General features: G+C 44.0%; 1 protein-coding gene across 10 annotated transcripts in view; it reads right to left on the bottom strand.

The window, feature by feature from the left end:
- The window catches only part of LOC126095759 (transcriptional enhancer factor TEF-1), a 759,916-nt gene that overhangs the window by 21,111 nt on the left and 713,942 nt on the right, over window positions 1–24,863 (bottom strand). The window lies entirely within an intron of this gene.

The raw sequence follows: 24,863 nt of genomic DNA, 5'->3' as shown, positions 1-24,863 counted from the left end.
GGAAATGTTACTTGGTTGGTTGCTGAAAGATACAAAATTAAAACAGATGACAAATCAGATTCAGAGTTTCTAATAAAATAAAACTATAACGCCACCACTGTGTATCAAAAGAATGAAAGGCTATGATGAACAAAATGTTTCTCAAAGTCAACTGCTCTAGCAGAAAATAAGAAAAGAACACCCCTAAATTTGCGCACTGTACATGATACTTTCACTGAAGTTGGGTCGTAATTTTGTAGCAACATGTTAATAGCTTTTCTTTTGACCTGTCTGTACATTCACATAACAAAAACAAATCTAAAATGACTTGTACTAACACCAGAGAAATAAGACTCTTAGGAGATAATATGTGGTACACACTTAGTTCCCCTTGACAATCCAGGTGGTTAAGACAAACCTACATCACATGTAATGCATGACAACCTAATGTTGAGTACAATGTCACCTAACATACACAGAGATTATGGTCACAGCAGAGTGAATTCCAGCAGATACAAGAAAAAGCTGTCATCGACCTGAAAATTGGTTTGACCATCCCAGTGATTTACTAAGCACAATCCTATTGTTGGTGGTACATCACTGTCTCATTCTGACTTTTGAACTGAGTTAAACAGTCAGTTATAAAGGGGTTTACCGTTTAATGTGGACTCTGGTCCACAGTGTACCTAGCCACCCATCAACAAACATTAACAGAAGTAAAAGAAATGATAAGTGACACACAAAAATCCTAGAAGTAATTGGGTATCCAAGCCGAGACCTCTAGATCCATATGACAATCACCATCATGCTCACTGTTGAGCGTCATGACCACACAAATCAAACGTCTTCATCCTGGATGGGTACCATCTTCTCTTTGAACCTGCTGAGAGTTAGACCAGAGATTATCTTGATTTGATCAATCCACCAGTTCGTTGCTCTTCCCCTAAGTCTCTTGGCCTCGATCTTCCATTCTGTGATTATTTTCTCTAGGTTTTCTCCATCTCTTCTCACAATATAGCCAAAGAACTGGAGAATTTTTTGGTTGACACAAGAAGACAAAAGTGCATGGAGATCCTGAGTTGCTCAGTAATGGGCACATTTATTATTCTTTAAGTCCATTTTATGCACAGCATCTTGCACCAGCACCAAAGCTCAAATACATCAATGCACTGAAACTTCCCTGGCAGATTAAAACTGTGTGCCAGACCGAGACTCGAACTCAGGACCTTTGCCTTTTGTGGGCAAGTGCTCTACTGGCAGAAAGCACTTGCCTGCGAAAGGCAAAGGTCCTGAGTTCGAGTCTCGGTCTGGCACACAGTTTTAATCTGCCAGGGAAGTTTCATATCAGCGCACACACTGCTGCTGAGTGAAAATCTCATTCTGGTGACATCGATGCACTGTTTGCCTCCGTGTTTAAGGGACAAATGGCTGACCCCAAGGTAAGTGAAATAATTCAGGGCATCTGGTTTCTTTAATCGACCTACGAGTTGAACCTGTACTGCTCAATCAATTATCACGAGTTTGGCCTTACTGAGATCGAGGTCCAATCCATTAGATAGACTAATGTCTTTAGATCCGTAGTACGACACTTTACCACCGAGCCACACGGTACCGATTGGCATGTCTGCAGCAAGTCCCAGGACCAATCAGGAAGCAGGTCCCAAAACTTCGAATTTGTTGTCATTCCATAAAAACCCTCACCAAAAGCGTATTCAGGATTTGAGCTGAAGAGGGGTGGAGGCTACTCACTTTAAGTTTTGCTGTGAAGGAGGAAATAGTTTTTAGATTTCATAACATAATGTTCTTGGTACACTTGGTAACAGTAAATATCAATTACATGTTATGGCTTTTTTCATACTGATACTGAGCTGACATGTTTGTCTACATTGGGGGGGGGGGGGGGGGGGAGGATGTGATTTCAGTTTGCAAAGATATTTTTTCTGGGGCGGGGGCTACTCTCCTGTACCCCTTTAACCCTCTCCTTGCGACTGACCTGTCACGTAGACAACGTAAGATCAAATAGGCAGCATTTGTGAAATACAGTCTTTTCCGAAAGAGTCTTGGCTTTATCGTGTCAAGACACGTTTGGTGGACCGCTCACATCTGATAACACCTCTGTAGGTACAGAAACGGTAGTCGACGAACAGTCGCTGCTGCTCCCAACAAACACAAAGGCTGCGTCGCCAAGCAGACATGTCCCGGGGGAAAAAAAAAAAAAATCCTGTGACTAGCGAGGCGGGCGGAAACTGTGTCGGGGTAGCCGGACTAAAAGGCGGATTTTGGCGGGAAGAAAACACTGGGCTCGTTGGTCCGTTGAAGGAAGGGTCTATTAGAAGACAAACCAGGCGCACACATATGCAGCGACAGCCTTCTGGCGCTGTCCGCTGATGCATGCCGTCGCAAACCGCTCCCCCGATAGCCCGGAAGGAAGCGCCAGCATCAGCTCCGACATACAGCAGCGCGACGGCAACTGGCTGAGTGGGAGAAGTTGGAGGACAAAGGCGGAGCGCGGCGACCAACTGGAGGGTGGGGGGGTTTAGCCTGCATTGACCGCTTGCACGGAAACGCTCGATTAGCGCCGCAAGCGCAAACCTAGCTGCAGAAATGCCGATAAGCGCCCAGTTGCCACCAACCTGACGGCTTGCCAACCGACAGTCTCGGTCCGAGAAATTCTACAGGCGTGATCGGTCGTCCGAAACATAGCAGCGCCATCTTGTTGAAGGCCCCACACACGAGCGAAGTATCGTAGCGATCCGTCGCATGCTACATCGCCGGCAATCGGTCGCTCGGCTTGACACACCACGCACGAGCGATTTGCCAAGCAATTTCAATCAATAATATGAATGTCACTGTGTTGAGAAGTTCTCCTACGGAAAACGGACAGTTACGTTTAGAATCAGTTGCAGCTGATTCCCGTATCCTCACGGATACTTGCAAAATATAAAATTAAATCAAACGTATTTATAATTTTTGTTTTGAAACCCTTTCCTAGAGAACGGTTGGTTACTTTGTAGAATATATTGCGTTTTTCACTGCTGCCAAATAGGCTGTGTACATATTTACAGAGCACCAATACTATTCGTTTTAAGCTTATTAGTCCTTAATATCTTTATTTTTCTTTTTGGTCTTATAGTTGAACAGCAGGCATTTACAAAATTTATTCGATGTATCTAGAGAGATGTTTCAGTAGCAGCACTACTGATCACCGCAACTTTTATTATAAATTGTATTTTAGAGAGTTACGTTATATGAAATGACAAGGGACTTAAGTATAATTGTATAATAAAGTTGCCATGAACATTTAAATTAAAATGTCCTTTCGGCATTACAGTAGGTATGTACGTCAGTCTATTTCGAAGTTAAAAACTTTTAATAAAGAGTAAGACTTCATAAACAATCCAAAACCATAGGATGGAGCCCATTTTACTATGAACTTTCTATCAATTCTACTTCGAAGGCACAAGATCCAAAATGCTAATCACTGCAAAATCGGAAAAATCTGTATATTTCCGACACATTCTTCTGTTTGAGTTCAATAGAAGCGTGGCAGCAGCGTAGACAGCCACAAACATTTGCGCTGTACGTGGGAATAATTTCACTGGACAGAGCACCGCAAGAAAATGGTCTTCTCGTCATAAGGAGGATTGTTTTGACATTAGTGACTCTCCACCTTCAGCAAGCCATTCGGGATTTGATGAACATCGTTTAAACACATTAATCCACATCAGTGAACCCGAGAACTTGAAAATGTAATGAACTGTGACCATTCCAGATTCGACCATCGTGCGACCTTTGCATGCAATGGGCAAGGTTCAGAAGTCGGGTGTATGGATACCGCATGCTCTAAGACAAAATCACAAAAATCAGCAGGTGGTCATATGTGTATTTCTGCTTGCTCGTCATCAACTGCCTCGTGAACAACACCGACCATTCTTATCCTGTAATGTTACTGGTAACGTGAAATGGTGTCTTTATGCTAACATAAGGAAAAGAAAGTAATGGAATGGAATGGCCGAGCTCCAAAAAAATGTAGCAACTCACCGTACAAAGACCTGTGAGCATCCACAAAACATAATATTATGAATCTGGCGGAACAGCGATGGTGTGGTGTATGTACTACGAATTGCTTCCCCGAACACTGCTGACATTCATTGTCAACAGCTTATACGTCCTGCAGACGCAGTCCAAAAACAACGACCAGGAAGACTGCGTAAAGTGATGCTAATCCACAACGCCGGCCCGCGTTCTGCTACGCTGAGAAACGCTGTACAAGAGTTGGGAAGTCATTCCGCAGTTACCTTATTCACTTAATATTGCTTCCTCACATTTTCACCTATACTGCTTCTAGGAACTTGCTTTCCGGATGAAATTGTACTCCGAACATGGCTGACGAGTTCTTTGCCTCAAAACCACGTGATTCTACAGTCGCGGAATCTAAAAGTTACCCCGGCGTTAGCAGACTGTTCTAAATAGAGAGGGAGAATGTATTATTGATGACTGACGTCTCTGTTTTGTGTATCTGTTGCTTATTAACCTTACGGAAAAATGCTACTAACTTATGCACCAATCCAATACAAACAAATAATATATTCGATCAATCAAAGAGAAAATTAGGGGCGGGGCGGGGGCACCACTCAAAAATATGAGAGTTGGAACTTCAATAGTGGTGTTGTGTAGAACCCGTTGCCAGCGATGTGGAAGGCGTAGTATACCGTGCAGAGCCTGCTCTGTTGATGGTGCGAATGGAGGTTAATGGTGTGAATGGAGCGGTCTACTGCCTGTCGAATCTCTGGAACAGTTATGAAACGAATGCCACGAAGTGGTTCCTTCATCTTCGGAACCAAATCAAAGTCACAAAGATTTAAGTCCGGGCAGTATGGTGAATGGTACAGTACTTCCCAGTCCCATCGACCAAAGAGAGCAGCCACAGCTTGCGCTGTATGCGCCCGCGCACTGTCGTGCAAAATGATGGGTGGGTTGCGCAGAAAGTGTGTCTGCTTCTTTCGCAAAGCTGGTCGCAGGTGATGCTCCAAAAACGAACAGTAATACTGTGCATTGACGGTCTGCCGTGGAGTAACGTAATGTGTTAGGATAACACCATCTCAGTCGTACACGAGAATCACCATAACTTTAGACCGCTCCATTCGCACCATCCACAGAACAGGCTCTGCTAACGGTATAATACGCCTTCCACATCGTCAACGGGTTCTACACAACGCTGGTGACTACTTTGAAGGACAGTAACAGGTGCAAACATGTAACTCTTTTATATCGGTTGTGAATAAATAGTTGCTACTATTTAACTTCCAACTCTCATATAAGGGTCGACCAAAAAGCTTCCGTTCGAAGGCCATACTGTCCAGAATCGGTTGTCATTCAGGCAAAATCATTGTGAGCCTTGAGGCAATCATCCCACCTAAGTGAATGAGCGTATGGCATTGGTGGCCGGGAGACCCCTCGCGGGGCCGTTCGGCCGCCGCTCCACAAGTTCTTTAACGCCACTACGGCGACTTGCGAGTGAATGAGGATGAAATGATGATGAAAGACACACAACACCCAGTCATCTCGAGGCTGACACCGCCGGGAAATCCAACCCGAGACCCCGCGCGCGGAAAGCGAGAACGCTACCTCAAGAGCACGAGCAGCGGACATCCCACCAAGTAACGGTCGAAGATACGCGTTTGGTAAAACCCTGTGTCCTGCTGCGTCAAGGAGCCCGTAACTGGCTGCTGCACATCTTCGCACCATTCCACAACGGTGATTTTCGGCAGGTATGCTGCCCCCGTACAATTCTTCATTATCCGATGGATTCTAGTGGTGTTTGTCCATCGGCAGCTAAGAAAATAATAACAGCACGCTGCCCCTCTTTGGATGCTTTGGTAATAACGCAGCCATAGTTCACGTTTCCGCATTTACCACGCACGTCGGAAAGACACGAGTGCAACACTAATCTCTTGCCTATATGTCAGTGTTTATACAGGTCATCAGAAACAGTCCGATAAGTCTGCAGAGACGTTGGAGGGTAGGTCGTACTGAGAAATAATCGTTAAGAAAAAAATTCTATACGCTGCCCCAGCCGGTTTAACTAGCATTGAAGTTAGACCGTCTGGTCGTCGTCCGCGCAAATACAAGCAACCTACCGGAGACAGTGGCGTCAAATGTGTTCTTCAAATGGTTCAAATGGCTCGGAGCACTATGCGACTCAACTTCTGAGGTCATCAGTCGCCTAGAACTTAGAACTAATTAAACCTAACTAACCTAAGGACATCACACACATCCATGCCCGAGGCAGATTCGAACCTGCGACTGTAGCGGTCACGCGGTTCCAGACTGAAGCGCCTTTAACCGCACGGCCACACCGGCCGGCGCAAATGTGTTCTTCGCCTGGTTTCCTCTAACCGAACAACAAAAAAAGCTTTTGTTAACCCAGCTTAAATTTAACACTTCCGAAATAGGCACATTTTAACTGGTAACGTCCATTTGAACAAGTGGTAACTCAAGGTCCCACAAACGTCCATGCATTACCGCATTTTAGCGCGTGCGAATGCTTTAATTTGCGCGCGCAACGACATGACTGGCTAACGTCAATGCTAATTAAATCGGAAACGGTGCAACGTATCCAACTTTTTTTTCTTTAGAATTATTTCTTAGTGCAATCCCCTTACAATATCTTCAGACTGTTTCTGACGACACTGTATACCCGCATCGAGGTCGCGCTATGTTGCACACACGCTGTAGCAACGCCCTCAAATGGCAACCTTTTGATTTCCCCTTATACAACGTGATACGTGACGAGCGAAGCAGACTTATCTACATCTACGTGATTACTCTGCTATTCACAATTAAGTGCCTGGCAGAGGGTTCAATGAACCACCTTCAAGCTGTCTCCCTCTACCGTTCCACTCTCGAACGGTGAGCGGGAAAAACGAGCACTTAATATTTTTCTGTGCGAGCCGTGATTTCTCTTATTGTATCGTGATGATCATTTCTCCCTATGTATGTGGGCGCCAATGGAATGTTTTCGCAATCGGAGGAGAAAACTGGTGAGAAGATCCCGTCGCAACGAAAAACGCCTTTGTTTTAATGATTGCCACTCCAATTCACGTATCATGTCTGTGGCACTATCTCCCCTATTTCGCGATAATACTAAAAGAGTCGCCCTTCTTTGAACTTTTTCCATGTCATCCGCCAGTCCCACCTGCTGCGGATCCCACACCACACAGCAATACTCCAGCATGGGGGCCAGCGTAGTGTAAGCCGTCTCTTTAGTAGATCTGTTGCACCTTCTAAGTGTTCTGCCAATGAATCGCAATCTTTGGTTTGCTCTACCCACAACATTATCTAAATGATCGTTCCAATTTAGGTTATTTGTAATTGTAATCCCTAAGTATTTAGTTGAATTTACAGTCTTCAGATTTGTGTGATTTGACGAGTAATCGAAATTTAGCGGATTTCTTTTAGTACTCATGTGAATAACTTCACACTTTTCTATATTCAAGGTCAATTGCCACTTTTCGCACCATACAGATATCTCATCTAAATCATTTTGCAATTCGTTTTGATCATTTGATGACTTTACACGACGGCAAATGACAGCATCATCTGCAAATGATCCAAGAGGGCTAATCAGATTGTCTCCTTTGTCGTTAACAGAGATGAGGAACAATAGAGGGCCTATAACACTTCCTTGGGGAACGCCGGATATTACTTCTGTTTTACTCGGTGACATTCCGTCTTTTACTACGAACTGTGACCTTTCTGACAGGAAATCACGAATCCAGTCGCACAACTGAGGCGATATTCCATACAGACGCTGTTTGGTTAGAAGACGTTTGTGACGAACGATATCGAAAGCCTTCTGGAAATCTAAAAATGTGGAATCAATTTGACATCCCCTGTCGATTGCACTTATTACTTCATGAGTATAAAGAGCTAGTTGTGTTTCACAAGAACGATATTTTCTGAATCCGTGCTGACTGTGTGTCAATAAATCTTTTTCTTCGAGGCAATTCATGATGTTCGAAAACAGTATGTGTTCCAAAACCCTACTGCAAATCGACGTTAGTAATATGGGCCTGTAATTCAGCGGATTACTCCTACTTCCCTTTTTGGGTATTGGTGTGACTTGAGCAATTTTCCAGTCTTTAGGTACGGATCTTTCTGTGAGCGAGCGATTGTATATAATTGCTAAATATGGAGCTATTTTTCAGCATACTCTGAGAGGAACCTGACTGGTATACAGTCTGGACCGGAGGCCTTGCCTTTATTAAGTGATTTAAGCTGCTTTGCTACACCGAGGATATCTACTTTATGATTCCCATCTTGCCAGTTGTTCTTGGTTGGAATTCAGGAATATTTACTTCGTCTTTTTTAGTGACGGAGTTTCGGAAAACAGTGTTTAATAACTCTGCTTTAGTGGCACTGTCATCAGTGACTTAACCGTTGTTATCGCGCTGTGAAGGTATTGATTGCGCCTTGCCACTGGTGTACTTCATATACGACCAGAATATCTTTGGGTTTTCTGCCAGATTCCGAGACAAAGTTTCATTGTGGAAATCATTAAAAGCATCTCGCATTGAAGCACGAGCTATATTTCGAACTTCTGCAAAACTTTGCCAATCTTGGAGATTTTGCGTTCTTTTAAATTTAGCATGCTTTTTTCATTACTTCTGCAACAGCGATCTGACCCGTTTTGTGTACCATGGGGGATTAGTACCATCACTTATTAATTATTACGTGGTATTGTTGAGCGTCTTCAGGCCACGAGTGGCCTACCGAGACCATCCGACCGCCGCGTCATCCTCAATGGGGGATGCGGATAGGAGGGGCGTGGGGTCAGCACACCGCTCTCCCGATCGTTATGATTGTTTCTTGACGGAAGCCGTTAATAATCGGTCGAGTAGCTCCTCAATTGGCATCACGAGGCTGAGTACACCCCGAAAAATGGCAACAGGGCATGGCGGCCAGGATGGTCACCCATCCAAGTGCCGACCAGCGCTTAACTTTGGTGATCTCACGGGAACCAGTATATGCACTGCGGCAAGGCCGTTGCCCTAATTTATGTGGTACGTATCTCTCAATAGCCGTCGATACTATCTCTTTGAAATCATTCCACATATTTTCTACGCTTACGTGATCAGATCAGAAGGAGTGGAGACTGTCTCATAAAATGGCGCTAAGAGCATTTTTATCAGCTTTTTTAAATATTTGTACTTCGCGTTTCTTTTTAATGGTTGTGGGTGTTACAGTATTCAGCCTAGCAGCAACTGCCTTGTGGTCGCTAATCCCTGTATTCGTCATGATACTCTCTATTTGTCCAGGATTGTTTGTTGCTAAGAGGTCAAGAATGCTTTCGCAACTATTTACGCTTCGAGTGGGCTCATGAACCAATTGTTCAAAATAATTTTCTGAGAAAGCATTCAGTACAATTTCGGATGACGTTTTATGCCTGCCGCCGGTTTTAAACTTGTAATTTTTTCCGGCATATCGAGGGTAGATTGAAGTCGCCACCGACTATAATTGTATGAGTGGGGTACCTATTTGAAATTAGACTCATGCTTTCTTTGGACTTTTCAGCAACTATATCTTCTGAGTTGGGGGAGGGAGGGGGGGCAAAACTATCCAATTAATAGTTTAATCCGACTGTCAAGTATAACCTCTACCCATATTATTTCGCAGGAACTATCTAATTCAATTTTCCTACAAGGCAAACACCACCAACTGTATTTAATCTATTTCTGACGCTGGTAAGTTGTTTGAAAAATTTCTGCTTAACTTATTCCCAGCTTTAGCCAGTTTTCCGTACCTATAACTATTTGAGCTTCAGTTCTTTCTATTAGGGCTTGGAGCTCTGATTCTTTCCCAACACAGATACGACAATTTACAACCACAATACCGATCGTTTCTACTACTACCTTACTGTGCTTTACCTGCCCCCTTTTAGACGGACGCCCTTTCACTGATTTCCTGAGACCCTCTAACCTAAAAAAAAAAACGCCCAGTCCCTTCCACAGAGCCCCCGCTACCCTTGTAGCCGCTTCCTGTGTGTAGTGGACTCCTGAGCTATTAATTGGAACCCGGAAACCCACCACCCGATGGCACAAATCAAGGAATCTCCAGCCTACACAGTCACAGAACCTCCTGAGCCTCTGATTCAGACCCTCCACTCGGCTCTGCACCAAAGGACCACAGTCGGTTCGGTCGACGATGCTGCAGATGGTGAGTTCCGCCTTAATTTCGCAAGTAAGACTGGCAGGCTTTACCATTTCCGCTAGCCGCCCGAGCCAGAGAGAATCTCCTCTGATCCAAAGCGACACACGTCACCGGCACCGACACGGGCCACCACCTGCAGTTGGATGAACCCTGTACCCCCTGTACCCTTCCGGCATCCAGAAGCACCCTTTCCACATCCGGAATGACTCTCCCCGGTAAACACACGGAGTGCACACTGGATTCCTTCCCCTCCTTGGCAGCCATGTTCCTAAGGGGTCCCATTATACGCTTAACATTGGAGCTCTCAACTACCAGCAACCCCCCCTCCCCCCCTCTGTGAATGCCCAGACATTGCAGGCCGAGAAGCTTCCTCTGGAACAGGGTGGACGACCGCATCCAGCTCAGAGACATCGTCAGCCACAGATAAAGCCAGTAACCTGTTCGTCAAAGGGAGGACCTACGATTGGCCCCTCGGAAAGTCTTTCGCTGCCTGCCAGACTTTGGAATGATCTGCCACTCTACCATGGGTAGTGCAGGCAGTACCCGGAACGGCCACAGCAGTGGATCTACCGAGAGACACGTGGGTCGTGTTCGCTCGCCCCCCCCCCTCCCCCCCCTTCCCCGCCCCATGATGCCACTTCGGAGCATCCTCAAGCTGTGTGACGCAAGCCAACACTGCTTGGAGCTGTGAGTGAAGAGTCACCAATACAGCTCGCATCTGTACACTTCAATTTCCTCTGCAACGGCGAATCTTCAGTTTTCTACATAGCGCAGGGTACATCCTACTAATATTATCGATTTTCGTTCCTGCCCCATTCGTATAATGAGCGAGGGAGAAAAGACTGTCTGCCCTGATTTCTCTTACCTTATTCTCACTACAACTACGCGAAATACTATATACAATGGTGGCACCATAATGTTCGCATGGTCTTCCTGGAATGCAGTGTATCTAAATTTACCGAACAGGGTTTCGCGAGGCAGAATCCCATTTAAAGTCCTCGAGCATTTCTGTTATATTTTCATACTGAAATCTTTCAATGTCTGTCATCATGCGTAGTTGATAAAGATTTAAAAAAAAATTAAAAAGATCTTTAAGAATTTTGTATGTTGTCTACCGCATTTAAAGATATGAATTTCTGAGTTCAACTGTAATTAAAAAATTAAACCCAATGAATAAAAGAGGAATTTAAAGTTCATCTTGACAGTTATGGTTTTTGTAAATTGCTTTTCGGACACGCAAGTGTGTGAATTTAGGCAGCTTTCCGAATATTAAAAGGGACGGCAACAACCCAAACAGTCGTCTTTAGAACGTTAATTAAATTTGCTACAGCATAAAAAGCGCGATGCATGTTCGCCAGACAAAGGTGACAGTTCTGCCACTGGCCTGATGAAAACAAAAGTATCTAAATGAAGGTTCTTAACTGTACAGTTCGACTGAATTAAAATCATTAGTTGTGTCGAGTAATTAACCTGGCTTTGTTATGTTTAGGAAAATTTGATACACGCTATAATTATCGTCGCAGTCCGGAGCCTTTATTAAAAATCAGCACGGCCAGTTACTTCCTTTCAAGCCAGATGGAAAATTCAAGCCCGAAAATAATCACAATGACACAAAATGGACAAGCGATTCCGGGAACACGGTACTTGCGCAGTAAAATTACACTACTCGCAAGAATTAGGGGAACATTACGCTGTGCAGAACACCAACGCCATATTGAAAATAGGGAACTGGAGAAATCGTCAATTGCGGAGCACAGCCTCACGAACAAACATAAAATACTGTTTGATGAAACAAAAATTCTGTCCCATACCTCCACGTGCTGGGAGTCTGTTTTTAAAGATGCTGTTGAAAAAAGAATGGGCGAGAAGAACTTTAACCGTGATAGTGGGTACTATCTGAGCAGTGTATAGAAACGAGCGCTCGATGCAGAGAAGCATGGTTTACGTTCTAACCAAAGCTGTGGCGCACACATTGACACCGTCTGCGACAGCAGTACGTAATCGCCGACCAATCAGAAGCCGTCCACGGGCTATAAAAGGCCACCACAGCAGCAGTGAAGACAGTCAGCTGCTCCTGACGATGACGATGGAGGCTATCGTCGGAAGCTTGAGATTTTATCCCGAACTGACGCGGCAAGAAAACCGAGAATGTTTTACATATGACTTTGGGGGTCTGCCATACTCCATTGAGCATTGGGTATATTACCAAATTTTACCTTTTATCTTTCAAAGACTTAGGAACTCAAGAAAACGTCATTAAATAAAAAGAACTGAAATGTCGGAAACAAAGTGGAAACAATTATTCATCCCGTCATCCTGAGTGGTTTTATAACATGTAATGCCCTCCGCAAACGTTTATCTCTGACCTTCGTGACATGCTCCGTGTAAGTCTAGGGAAGTCACCCTGTGATATCCTTTCCCACTCGAAACGAGAGCCCATAAGAGTTCTTGAAGAGTATGTGGTGGAACAAGAAGACCACGAACACGTCTGTCACGAATGTCCCACATATGCACTAACTTCCCACATCATAGAACCGTGGAAATCTATCGATTTCCTGGACAAAATCTGGCTGGTCTCCGCACAACACGAGCACGGCCATCACCTTCCGTAAGAGGATATCTACACTCGTCTCGAATAATACGTTTCACCAATGACGAAGTTACCAGTTGGCATGGGAGCAGCAGAACTGAAGGCGAGCTACAACATTTTGTCGTGTCAAGAGGGATACTCGAACTGGACGTCTGCGTCGTAAGGTTCTTTCGCGTAGGCTGTTCATTACAGTATAATCGGACACAGCGGTTCCAGTGCCCCTCTGAGGTCGTCTTGCAGTGCTCTGGCGATATCTGTACGATACAGCAACGCAGAAATGGCGACCCTGTCCAAATCGCATTGTGTACTGACCTGCCACCCTGTACCGTGTCGATAACCTATGGATGACACATGGACATCCTGTGGCATCTGCAGCAACGCGACCGAAAGTCCATTCTTTTTGGAACAAACAGATCTTCCTTGCTACTTACACTATATTAAGATGTGCCACTGCTTGTGCTTGGTTGACTACTACAAATGGTAACTGCCAAGTCTGTACCTCACTAGAAAACACTGTGACACCCGTCGTCACTTCTCCTCACTTCTTTCTGAGGTGCTGCCTGACACTGTAATGCATGACACAGCCAACAGATGGGAAATGATTTTAATTGTTGCCTACACTGAAAGCGAAAATCTCAAGTCATGCGATAAGACTACAGGGACTGCCTGTATCAAAATAGATCTTACATACCGGACGTTGAAATCCATGTTCCCATAATTCTTCTGAACATCGTATTATTAACTGGAAAATTATATATGTAATTCCTGAAAAGCCATGCTTACTTTAATAACATTAAGCCAGTATTACCACCACTTTCACCGAAATGAAATAGAACGTATGAATTTATTGAGTACACAGGAAATGCTATCTGTCGTCTATGCTCCTTTCAAACGGATCATTTATTTCATGCGCTCGTCCGCATATAAAACCACTTTCATTCATTTTCTAAATCACAACATGGTTTCCTAAGTGACTATATTTGTAACCTTCATTTATGTTACTGCAGTTTCGGCTATTAAGCATTTTTCATACGCTTGAAGCCAAGTTCCGTCAATGCACAGGTCTGTAAAATTACGAAGTCAGTATTATGTTGCTACCGCAAATGTCTTTGGGAAAAAAAAGTTACTTGATTACTCCTTGAAAGTCACCGTTTCTCATAGTGACTGTGTTTTTGTTTTTATTCATTTATTTATTTTGACGTTATTCTTGAGTTTCTCCCGGCGAATTTGATAATCTCGGGGAAAATCGCCCGCATTCTGAAGAAACACCAGGTCGGAACTGTGTTTTGTCCTCCAAATAAAACTCGTGCACTGGTGGGGAGCGCCAAAGATGACCTCGGTTTGAGGAAGGCCGGCGTGTACCAGATTCCGTGACAATGTGGCAAGTCGTATATTGGTCAGACGATGCGTACCGTCGAGGATCGATGCCGTGAACACCAGAGGCACACTCGACTGATGTATCCGAGCAAGTCGGCGGTCGCTGAACATTGTTTGTCGGAAAATCACGCCATGGAGTATGACCGCACGAGGATTCTGGTACAGACGTCGAGATACTGGGACAGCGTTGTTAGAGAGGCCATCGAAATTCGCACCAATGACGACCTCATAAACCGTGACTGTGGCTATAATCTTAGCAAGGCTTGGGAACTAGCGATTGGGTTAATCAAGAGTAAATCGAGCCAACGTATAGTTGTGACGACCACGGCGGACAGAGCCATCACACCGACGTCATCTCAGACGCCGTCGCAATCTGTTCCACCGCGCGACCGTGGCGCGAGGCGCGGACGGCGGAGGGAGCGCGCCGCGGGCGGAGGGTATTTAAATCGGCCGCCGCCGCGACAGAACCCAGTTCCCTCTGAGCAGCCATAGCGTACGGATCTCCGTGCCGGCACGTTCACAGGAGCTCAGTCCGTCAGTTCACCTGATGATGGCGACATGTATGATCGCCGAAATATTGTGCCCGTTGGACACTATAGACCGGCAGCACACCCATGGATATTTTGACGTTGTTTAATTCATACAAGCCTGTGTGTCAACGAAACTTCCTTTACAATAAACGAAAAGCACTATATTGCTTTTGTTCTCCAGAATTAATTTATTCAGGTTAACCGGTTTTCGGCTTACAAGTCTATTATAAGACTTCAACCCTGAATAAACTAATCCTGTAGAACATAAGTAATATAGTGCTTGCTTCTCATTTATTATTATGTTGTCCTATCAAGAAGCAAATGAAGAATCCGTTAACACGAAATTTGCTTCACTTCAAGCGTTTTAAAAGGTCTATCAGCCGAAGCTGCAGGAACGCAAATTAAGGTTACAAATTTAGCCAACCATCTGGATAACTGCGAAAATGGAACTTGGAAAAAAGAAGAAGAAAAGGAGACGTGTCACGATACAGAATAAAAATCACAGATTAGCACTGGGAAACTGCCACTGCCAGTATTAGGGTCACCTGCAGACGGAATAGACAACAGGATCACAATGGAAATCCAGAACTTAGCCTTATCGACGAAAAAACCCCAACTGACTGCAAAGACTGCATTAATGAATAAATCATTCAAGATATAGCGAAATTTAGAACTCTGATTCACAAACACGAATTTGCCGAGAAGCCTACACGACAAAATTCAGAATGGACAGAAGAACGTAAAAATAAACACAATGGGTGAATATATTGGGATGACAAGAAAAAAGGTGCTAAATAGTTTCAAACAATATGCTCCTAAGTTGGGTACATAGAATAAAAAAAAAATAAGAATGTGTATCACGGGGAAAGTATCTTAGAAGATTAGTACTCTCTGGTACAAGCGTACGAACATTATTTTCTGAAAAAATTAGGCTACCCTTTTTGGTAGGTGCAAATTAAACAATTTTAACAGCAATTCTCCCGCGATGTGCTTTGCACCATTGTATTATCGAGTCCGATGATAGCACAGACTATTACAGTTACATGAATGAAAACGTCTCCTTTCGTACGTGATATTTCGCAATTGTAGACAGACAGATACATGCTCCCAGTCACAGTTGTTGCGCCGATTTTGGAAAATTAAAATGGCGAAATACATTTAGTTATCAAAACTATTAATACTACATGAGCAACCGCTCCACCAAGTTTAATCATTTCAATTTAACACTGATTTACACAATTGGCTGAATAATTACACATGGCGCGTTTGGACGCGGAGACCGCTGTGCTTTAAAAACGATGTGTTCCATTGTGTTAATTAACTAATGATAGCGGATAACTGGATAAAGGCGCGTTCCGGTTCGCTGTACGCCAACTGACGTCTAACAAACAAAGTAATTACAAAAACGGATCGCATATCGAAATCTCACGCTTCGCTAATTCCAGGCCTTCCGGCCCTGAATTCGTTTCTGAAATTTAAACAAACTCTCGGTGTTGCGTAACAGTTACGTAAAAAACTGAAGTGACCAACAAACTCATCTATTATATGTTCAGGACTACAAGTAGGATTGCACTTGCTTATCTTTCTTTGTATAATTTGCTTAACGGCTGTACTCAAAAAGATTTCTGAACTCAGTGTCAAGCGGAAGAAACTTCGCAAGAAGACAGAAGTTTTAACGCGATCAACTTAACTCGTCTGTGAGAACAACACCACAAATGAAACTTCACATTTTATACTAAGTTGGAGATAAACAGAAGCTATTTAATACAAGTGACGAAGAAGCAGCTTTTATCGAAGCAGTAAAGTGGTAGTTAATTGTTAATACATGGTACAGGTACACGTTCTAAGAGCACCTCACTCTTGTTAATGAATGCCTTTATTCGTTCCACCCCCCTGAAAGTGTTTGCAGTTGGATCTGCACAACATAAATAATGACAATAAATACGTATAAACCCATTTCAATTCATTAGGCTGACTAGCAAGCATTGAGACATTAATTCGCAAAGGGAGGTATTAATCCTTTTTGATTTAGATAAGACTTATGATTCTGGTGCTTAACTCTCCTTTCAATTCCAGGCACACGAACATTACTTTGCATTTCTTGGGTTTTGGATTATCTAGGAATGTGAACGGTAGCGTTTACCGTCGGGAAAGACTACTGAAAAGAATAAAAAATGAAAAGAAGTTAACAGGAAGACCTGATGTCACTGAAATCCGAGAAATTACAATAAAAAAATAAGGCAATGTCCATTGCTAGATGGTTGTGAAATGATTTAAATAAGCGCCACATTTACTTATTAAATGAAAACTGGAATTTGTGGTAACGTCTGATGGGACCAAACTGCTGAGGTCATCGGTCCCTAAGCTTACGCGCTACTTAATCTAACTTACGCTGAGGACAAAACACACACACACACACACACACACACACACACACACACACACAAAAACCATAGTTCGAATGATCCTTTAATAATATTGCTTGTCAGTATGGAATCTGCACTGACAGGATTGATGACAGAAACAGAGGAGATTCAACGAAGAGCAGCGCGTTTCGTTATAGTTCCATTTGCATATAGTAAGCACGAAAGCGTCGCAGAGATGATCCAAAAACTCGAATGACAGACGATGGAGGACAGTCGCGTTCTGCATCACTGGTTTACTGTTAAAAGTTCCGAGAAAGTCAACATACCTACGCATACCTCGCGAAAATGTCATGAAGATAAAATCAGAGAGCTCTGAGCCGACGCGCAGGCTTACCGACAATCGTTCTTCCGTGAACCATTCGTGACTGGAACAGAAACAGGGAAAGTGATGGTGGTACACAAAGTACCCTCCGCTATACACCGCAACATAGCTTGCAGAGTATGGACGTAGATGTAGGCGACACATGATGACGACGACAACAACAATTAAGACGAATGTGGTGACGACGACTTGAACTACCCAATTTGACGCAATTGGATCGTGGCACATAAAGCCTTCAGGTAGGCGGGAAGGGACAGTGGTCTTCAAAGACCAAAGGTACGCATTCCATCCCCACGGGTTGTTACTCACGTATTAGTAGCAGTAATGAAATAATAGAAATAGAAGGAGAGACAAGTCTTGAACTTCACGTAAGAACATTCACTGATGGAGCCGCTGCATGTGCTACTTACGTTTTCCGCGTCTTATAGCATTCAGTGGCGATTACAGACGCCAGTTCACGGTTGCTGAGCTAGACGAAACAAAATTTATCGCGGTTATTCGAAAAGGTTTCACGCACGTTCCCGAGACCAGTCCAAACAAGTTCGCCATCAGTGGTAGTCGTTTCACAGGCACTGATTCATGTGTGGCTTGCACATTTCGGTAGATCGAAGAAAGACGAGCACCAATTAACGAGAAGACAATTGGAAACAGTGCGTCTGTAGCGTCTTCAGTAGACGAGATACCAGGACGTCCAACTTCTCAAGACTTATCAAAACATGAAACAAACTTTAATACTCAAAATAAATAATATCAGTATTTTGGGAATGCTTTCTTCGAAGTGATATTTTTCCATTTCATTGCGGTTTACTGACGCTAGGTAGAAATTTACTTCCAGAATTGAGTGCCTAAGATTTAAAGCAAGCATGCTCGAACTTTGGTGGCCCGCGGGCCTGAATCTTCTCCCGTTCTACCCAACGACGATATTATTGCAATTCGCCTCCCATGACCGTTATCGGAAACGCGCGGTGATAATTACAATGAACAAAAACCACATCAATTTTTTGGACTGCCGTATACACCGTGGAAGTCTGAACGGCTTCAACGGCAAGTTTCCTGGCCGTTAGAGCAGCAGAGCACATTCTGGTCGGCTTCAGGCGCACAGGGGCAATAATATTGTGGTCAACTAATGCAGTACTTATTTAAGCTCGGAGGCCGCCTTGTTATGTGATGCGCCAACAATGCTCCTAGCGGGGCAACGCGCACACGGAAATGGCATTCCTTTCCAAAATTATGCTTGGAAGTACATTCATTCTTTACTTACGACGTTTTACGATAGGCGTCTTAAAAAATTTCCTTTGCAAATTCTGCAGCATCTCCTCCTCCTCTCACCCACGGATTTCTTCCACAAGGTGGACTTGAACCAATCGCGAGGCGGATCAGGCCCGCGGACCGCTGGTTGTCCACCCAGGTTGAAACTACTGTATGTCATAGAGCAGGCCCGACCAAACAGCGCTCCTGCCTAGTACTCTGAAGAGTGAAGAGAATAATGAAGCTGCAGCCGACTTATAGGACGCCAAGCAGTTTGCTGAGAGTACTATTTGCATAAAATCAGGTTTACGTTCTGCATTTGGAATACTATGGCGTTACATACTTACCCAAAAAAGGAAAAGTTGAAAAGCTGAACTGGAACTGCCTTACGTTTAGTATCATTTAAAGGCCGTGCAAAGTGGTTAATATGCTGCCGCACTATTATGAGCTGGAGAAACACTTATCGGAAAGTCACTACAACACCAGGCACGAAGACGGTATGATGCACTTGTCTTCTGACAATCAACAGTAAAAGCTGACTGAGCTGAAGGTGGCAGTTAAGGGAAAAAACTTAACGAGGAGAACGTGGCAAGTGCCATAACCCAATTTTCCAGAAATTCTGCTCAATGGGACAGGGTCAAAATAAACGTAGACGAGTCTCAGCTTATCCGTAGATACTCGATCGTTTCTGAGAAAATAAAGATTTCGAAGTACTTTACATGCCTTTTAGCGAGTAGCCAGTTCAAGTGGGTAGTGCCGCAGCTTCACACTTTTCGCGCTCCGTGCTAGAAACCCGACCATTTATTTTTTTTTTCTTTTATCTAACTATGTCCGTGGAAGATTACAACATGAAAGTTGTCCAGTGTATATTCAAACAACGTTGTCGTTATTCGTCTACTAACTGTAAGTCTGGCGAATGAATAAATAAAGCAATAAATGAATGGGAAAATTATTTGAAATTGTTTTCCGTGAAATTTCTTTAGTGTTTCTCGATTCAAAATTAACAGTAAGCTCCAGTTTTCAGTTAAGTGATCCGTTACGCGTGTCTGCCGTGAAATTATTGCTAGCGTGAAATCTTCAGCAATATTAAACACGCTTCTTTCCCGAGTGAGCTTCAACCGAAAAAATGTCACTGTGGTAAAGCTGCCGCCGCTCATGGTGTTCGGAAATCCCTCGTCAATAGCACTCAACACTTCATATGAGTAAAGGAGCTAGCTGTGTTTCACAAGAACGATATTTTCTAAATCCGTGTTGACAGTGTGTCAATAGACCATTTTCTTCGAGGTATTCCATAAGGTTCGAACACAATATATGTTCCAAACTCCTTCTGCATATTGACGTTAATTATAAGGGCCTGTAATTTAGTGGATTACTCCTACTACCTTTCTTTAATATTGGTGTGACCTGTGCAACTTTTCAGTCTTTGGGTACGGATCTTTCGTCGAACGGACGGTTGTATATGATTGTTAAGTATGGAACTAATGCATCAGCATGCTCTAAATGGAACCTAATTGGTATAGTGTCTGGACCAGAAGACTTGCTTTTATTAAGGGATTTAGGTTGCTTCACTACTCCGAGGATATTTACTTCTACGTTAACTCATGTTGGTAGCAGTTCTTCATTCCAGTTCTGGAATATTTACCTCGTCTTCTTTTGTGAAGGCATTTCGGAAGGCTGTGTTTAGTAACTCTGCTTTGGCAGCACTGTCTTCGATAGTATCGCCATTGCTATCGCGCAGACAAGGCACTCATTGTTTCTTGCCGCTAACATACTTCACATACGAGCAGAATCTCTTTGGATTTTCTGCCAGGTTTCGAGACAACGTTTCGTGGTGGAAACTGTTATAAGCATCTCGCATTGAAGTGCGCGCTGAATTTCGAACTTCTGTAAAAGATCGCCAAACTTGGGGGATTTTGTCTGTTTAAATTTGGCGTGTTTGTTTCATTGGTTCTGCGACAGTGTTCTGACCCGTTTTGTGTACCAAGGAGGATCAGCTCCGTCGTTTGTTAATTTACGAGTATTTGGTATAAATCTCACAATTGCTGCCGATACTATTTCTTTGAATTCAAACCACTTCTGGTCTAAACTTATGTTATTAATTTGGAAGGAGTGGAGGTAGTCTCTCAGGGAGACGTCAAGAAAATTTTTATCTGCTTTTTTGAACAGGTAAAATTTTTGTTTATTTTTGGAGAGTTTTGTAAAGAGTTTTGTTGGTTGGTTGTTTCGGGGAAGGAGACCAGACAGCGAGGTCATCGGTCTCATCGGATTTGGGAAGGACGGGGAAGGAAGTCGGCCGTGCCCTTTGAAAGGATTTGCCTGGAGCGATTTAGGAAAATCACGGAAAACCTAAATCAGGATGGCCGGACGCGGGATTGAACCGTCGTCCTCCCGAATGCGAGTCCAGTGTCTAACCACTGCGCCACCTCGCTCGGTGTGTAAAGAGTTGAAAGGGCGCTTCCGCAAGGACGATGCTATTAATACTGTATTACTGAGATCGTAGACAGCTAACGTTATACCGAAAAATGTAGCCGTCTGCCTGGGTGCTGGTGCTAAACCATTCTTCCATGGGTAATTCTACACATTTCCTCTACTTTACAAACGAACAAAATCATGTTCCCAGAATGAGATTTTCACTCTGCAGCGGAGTGTGCGCTGATATGAAACTTCCTGGCAGATCAAAACTGTGTGCCGGACCGAGACTGGCGGAAGTAAGGCTGTGAGGAGGCGGCGTGAGTCATGCTTGGGTAGCTCAGTCGGTAGAGCACTTGCCCGCGGAAGGCAAGGTCCCGAGTTCGAGTCTCGGTCTGGCACACAGTTTTGATCTGCCAGGAAGTTTCAAAATCAATTTGTCAGCTCCCAGATGCAGTGAAGTTTCATGCCTCTGATTAAAAAAACCTGAATTTGTCGCTTTCTCTTTAGTTATCGTAAATAGTCATCCGAAAGAGGGTGAATTTCAAAGAAATTTTCATTAACTTAAGAACAAATCTGAAAAGTAAATTATATGGCCATAACTGCTGGAAACAAAGAGGGGCAGGTTCAGCCATCTAATTGGATTTTTTTTCTGTTTTCATGCACGTTGGTACCTTCCCTTCAAAATGTGCTAGAGCTGCGTCTTAAGCGCATTTGTGGGTGACTGTCCGCAGCTCGTGGTCTTGCGGTAGCGTTCTCGCTTCCCGCGCACGGAGTCCCGGGTTCGATTCCCGGCGGGGTCAGGGATTTTCTCTGCCTCGTGATGAGTGGGTGTTATGTGTTCTTCTTCATCATTTCATCATCATTGACTCGCAAGTCGCCGAAGTGGCGTCAACTAAAAAGGACTTGCAATACGGCGGCCGGACTTCCTCGCATTGGTCCTCCCGGCCAACAATGCCATACGTTCATTACTACTGTAATAAAGCGTCGTGTTCCTTTGTTCAATGATGAGAAAAGAGATAGAGGGCAAAACCCAGCGCCGGCACATAGCCTACTCCTGTCGCATAGGGAGTCGCCGGTGCTAAGACGGACGGATCACCAAATGCAGCCACACCTCCTCACGCCATGAGACACTACGCAACGCTTAGGAATTGAATTTAAGAAACGACTTTGCCGCAAAGCGTGGTGGTCAGGTGCTTGACACCACAACCTCTCTTCCTACCTCTCCTACTGCCCAAGCCGAACACTAGCGACAAAGATTTATTCCTCTACCAGGATTTGGAGCCAATATCTGCGGGTCGATTGTCGTACGCCCTCTGCCACAGGGAAGGTACTGAACAGGGTATAGTTTACATTCCGTACTTTCATATTAGTTTATTTTTGACTCGCAATGTGACACTCTTTCGCCAAGAGCAGCAAGCAAAGCAATGTTTATGTTTTTCTTATTTTCAATGTGAAAATGTCTACCTTTCGCCCAAGACATGCATCAGTAACTAGAGAAAACAAACATAGTCAGAAAGTGACACAATCCTGCTGGAAGAGTGTGTGTTAGCATCTGCGGTTGTTTACGTGCATCTTGTGAAATTACAAGAATGCCAATCTCTTTCGTTCACCACTACGAAACAATATTAAGGTAATAACTCAAAGTTACAAATATTGATGCACAGTGTGAACGGAGTTAACGAAAACGTACGTTTAGGCGAATATTCGCTCTCTCTGATGAGACACGGACTACAGACACGTTGCTAGAAAGGTGGTCCACTCTACTCGGGATTCGACGAGATATGAAACAAGCCCCGTGTAACTAACGAGTTTCGTTTTGCCAGAGAACACCGACGTACAAGAAAAGACTTCACAGTCTCCTTCAAGCGACTAACGCAATTAAAAAACCGCTGGAAATCAAAATAATTTTTAGAAAATTGTGGTCTCACTGTTACTTGTTGTACGTTTGAAAAAATTTCTCTGACAACATTAAAGGAGTATGCGGAGGTTTGACGTTTGGTGCTCCGATTGATCAACAAGGGTAAATGGAACACAATGGGCATAATTAGGCGTAAAGACTTGTTAGTGTTTGTTTACCCATGGGGCGGAAAATCACTGAAAACAGTCAGGTCGATTAAATATTTAACAGCATGCGTACGGAGCGATTTAAAATCGAAAGATCACGTCAAACTAATTGTAACAAAGACAGATGCCAGACAGATATTCTTTGGTAGACTTCTCACAAAGTACAGGGTTATTACAAATGATTGAAGCGATTTCATAGCTCTACAATAACTTTATTATTTGAGATATTTTCACAATGCTTTGCACACACATACAAAAACTCAAAAAGTTTTTTTAGGCATTCACAAATGTTCGATATGTGCCCCTTTAGTGATTCGGCAAACATCAAGACGATAATCAAGTTCCTCCCACACTCGGCGCAGCATGTCCCCATCAATGAGTCCGAAAGCATCGATGATGCTAGCTCGCAGTTTTGGCACGTTTCTTGGTAGAGGAGGTTTAAACACTGAATCTTTCACATAACCCCACAGAAGGAAATCGCATGGGGTTAAGTCGGGAGAGCGTGGAGGCCATGAAATGAATTGCTGATCATGATCTCCACCACGACCGACCCATCGGGTTTCCAATCTCCTGTTTAAGAAATGCCGAACGTCATGATGGAAGTGCGGTGGAGCACCATCCTGTTGAAAGATGAAGTCGGCGCTGTCGGTCTCGAGTTGTGGCATGAGCCAATTTTCCGCGGGCTACGCGTGAAACTTGCCCGCACGCGTTTAACCGTTTCTTCGCTCACTGCAGGCCGACCCATTGATTTCCCCTTACAGAGGCATCCATAAGCTTTAAACTACGCATACCATCGCCGAATGGAGTTAGCAGTTGGTGGATCTTTGTTGAACTTCGTCCTGAAGTGTCGTTGCACTGTTATGACTGACTGATGCGAGTGCATTTCAAGCACGACATACGCTTTCTCGGCTCCTGTCGCCATTTTGTCTCACTGCGCTCTCGAGCGCTCTGACGGCAGAAACCTGAAGTGCGGCTTCAGCCGACCAAAACTTTATGAGTTTTTCTACGTATCTGTAGTGTGTCGTGACCATATGTCAATGAATGGAGCTACAGTGAATTTATGAAATCGCTTCAATCATTTGTAATAGCCCTGTATAGTTCACGCACGAAACAGATATATGAATATATATGTGTGGTGACTGTACTTTCAGACATGTTCGAAAGGACAGACACCATTTTTGATCCAGCAGAAATTATGAATAAATACACAAAGGAATTACAAACTTTGGTTGCGAGCGGCCATTTATTGAGTTGAAAATTCGTGCCGGACCGGGATTCGAACCCGGGTCGTTTGCTTACTAGGCAGATGTTCCGACCACTGACCCATTCAGACGCAGTGGTCATTGCAACTGCAGGGACTACTCTCGCTCGCCTCCCGTCAGAACCAAATTCTCAACTTAACCACGCTCTACAAATGTCAGAGCATCTGCGAAATGCCACGAATAATGAGGATAATGGGTAACGAGCACTACATTTGTAGTGAGTAGATAAGCTGAGAATTTGGGTGTGACGAGAGGCGATCTAGGGTAGTCCGTGCAGTTGCAATGACTACTGTGTCTGGATGGATCTGTGGTCAGATCATCTGCCTAATAAGCAGGAGACCTGGGTTCGAATCGCGGTCTGGCACGATTTTTCAACTTTCCCCATTGATTTCAATCAATTTCCGCTTGCATCCAAGGTCTGTAATTCCTTTGGATATTAGG

This window comes from Schistocerca cancellata, chromosome 8 (assembly GCF_023864275.1).
Source record: "Schistocerca cancellata isolate TAMUIC-IGC-003103 chromosome 8, iqSchCanc2.1, whole genome shotgun sequence".
Classification (NCBI taxonomy): Eukaryota; Metazoa; Arthropoda; class Insecta; order Orthoptera; family Acrididae; genus Schistocerca; species Schistocerca cancellata.
Note: the sequence above shows the minus strand (reverse complement) of the source record. Positions and strands in the feature narration are given on the sequence as shown.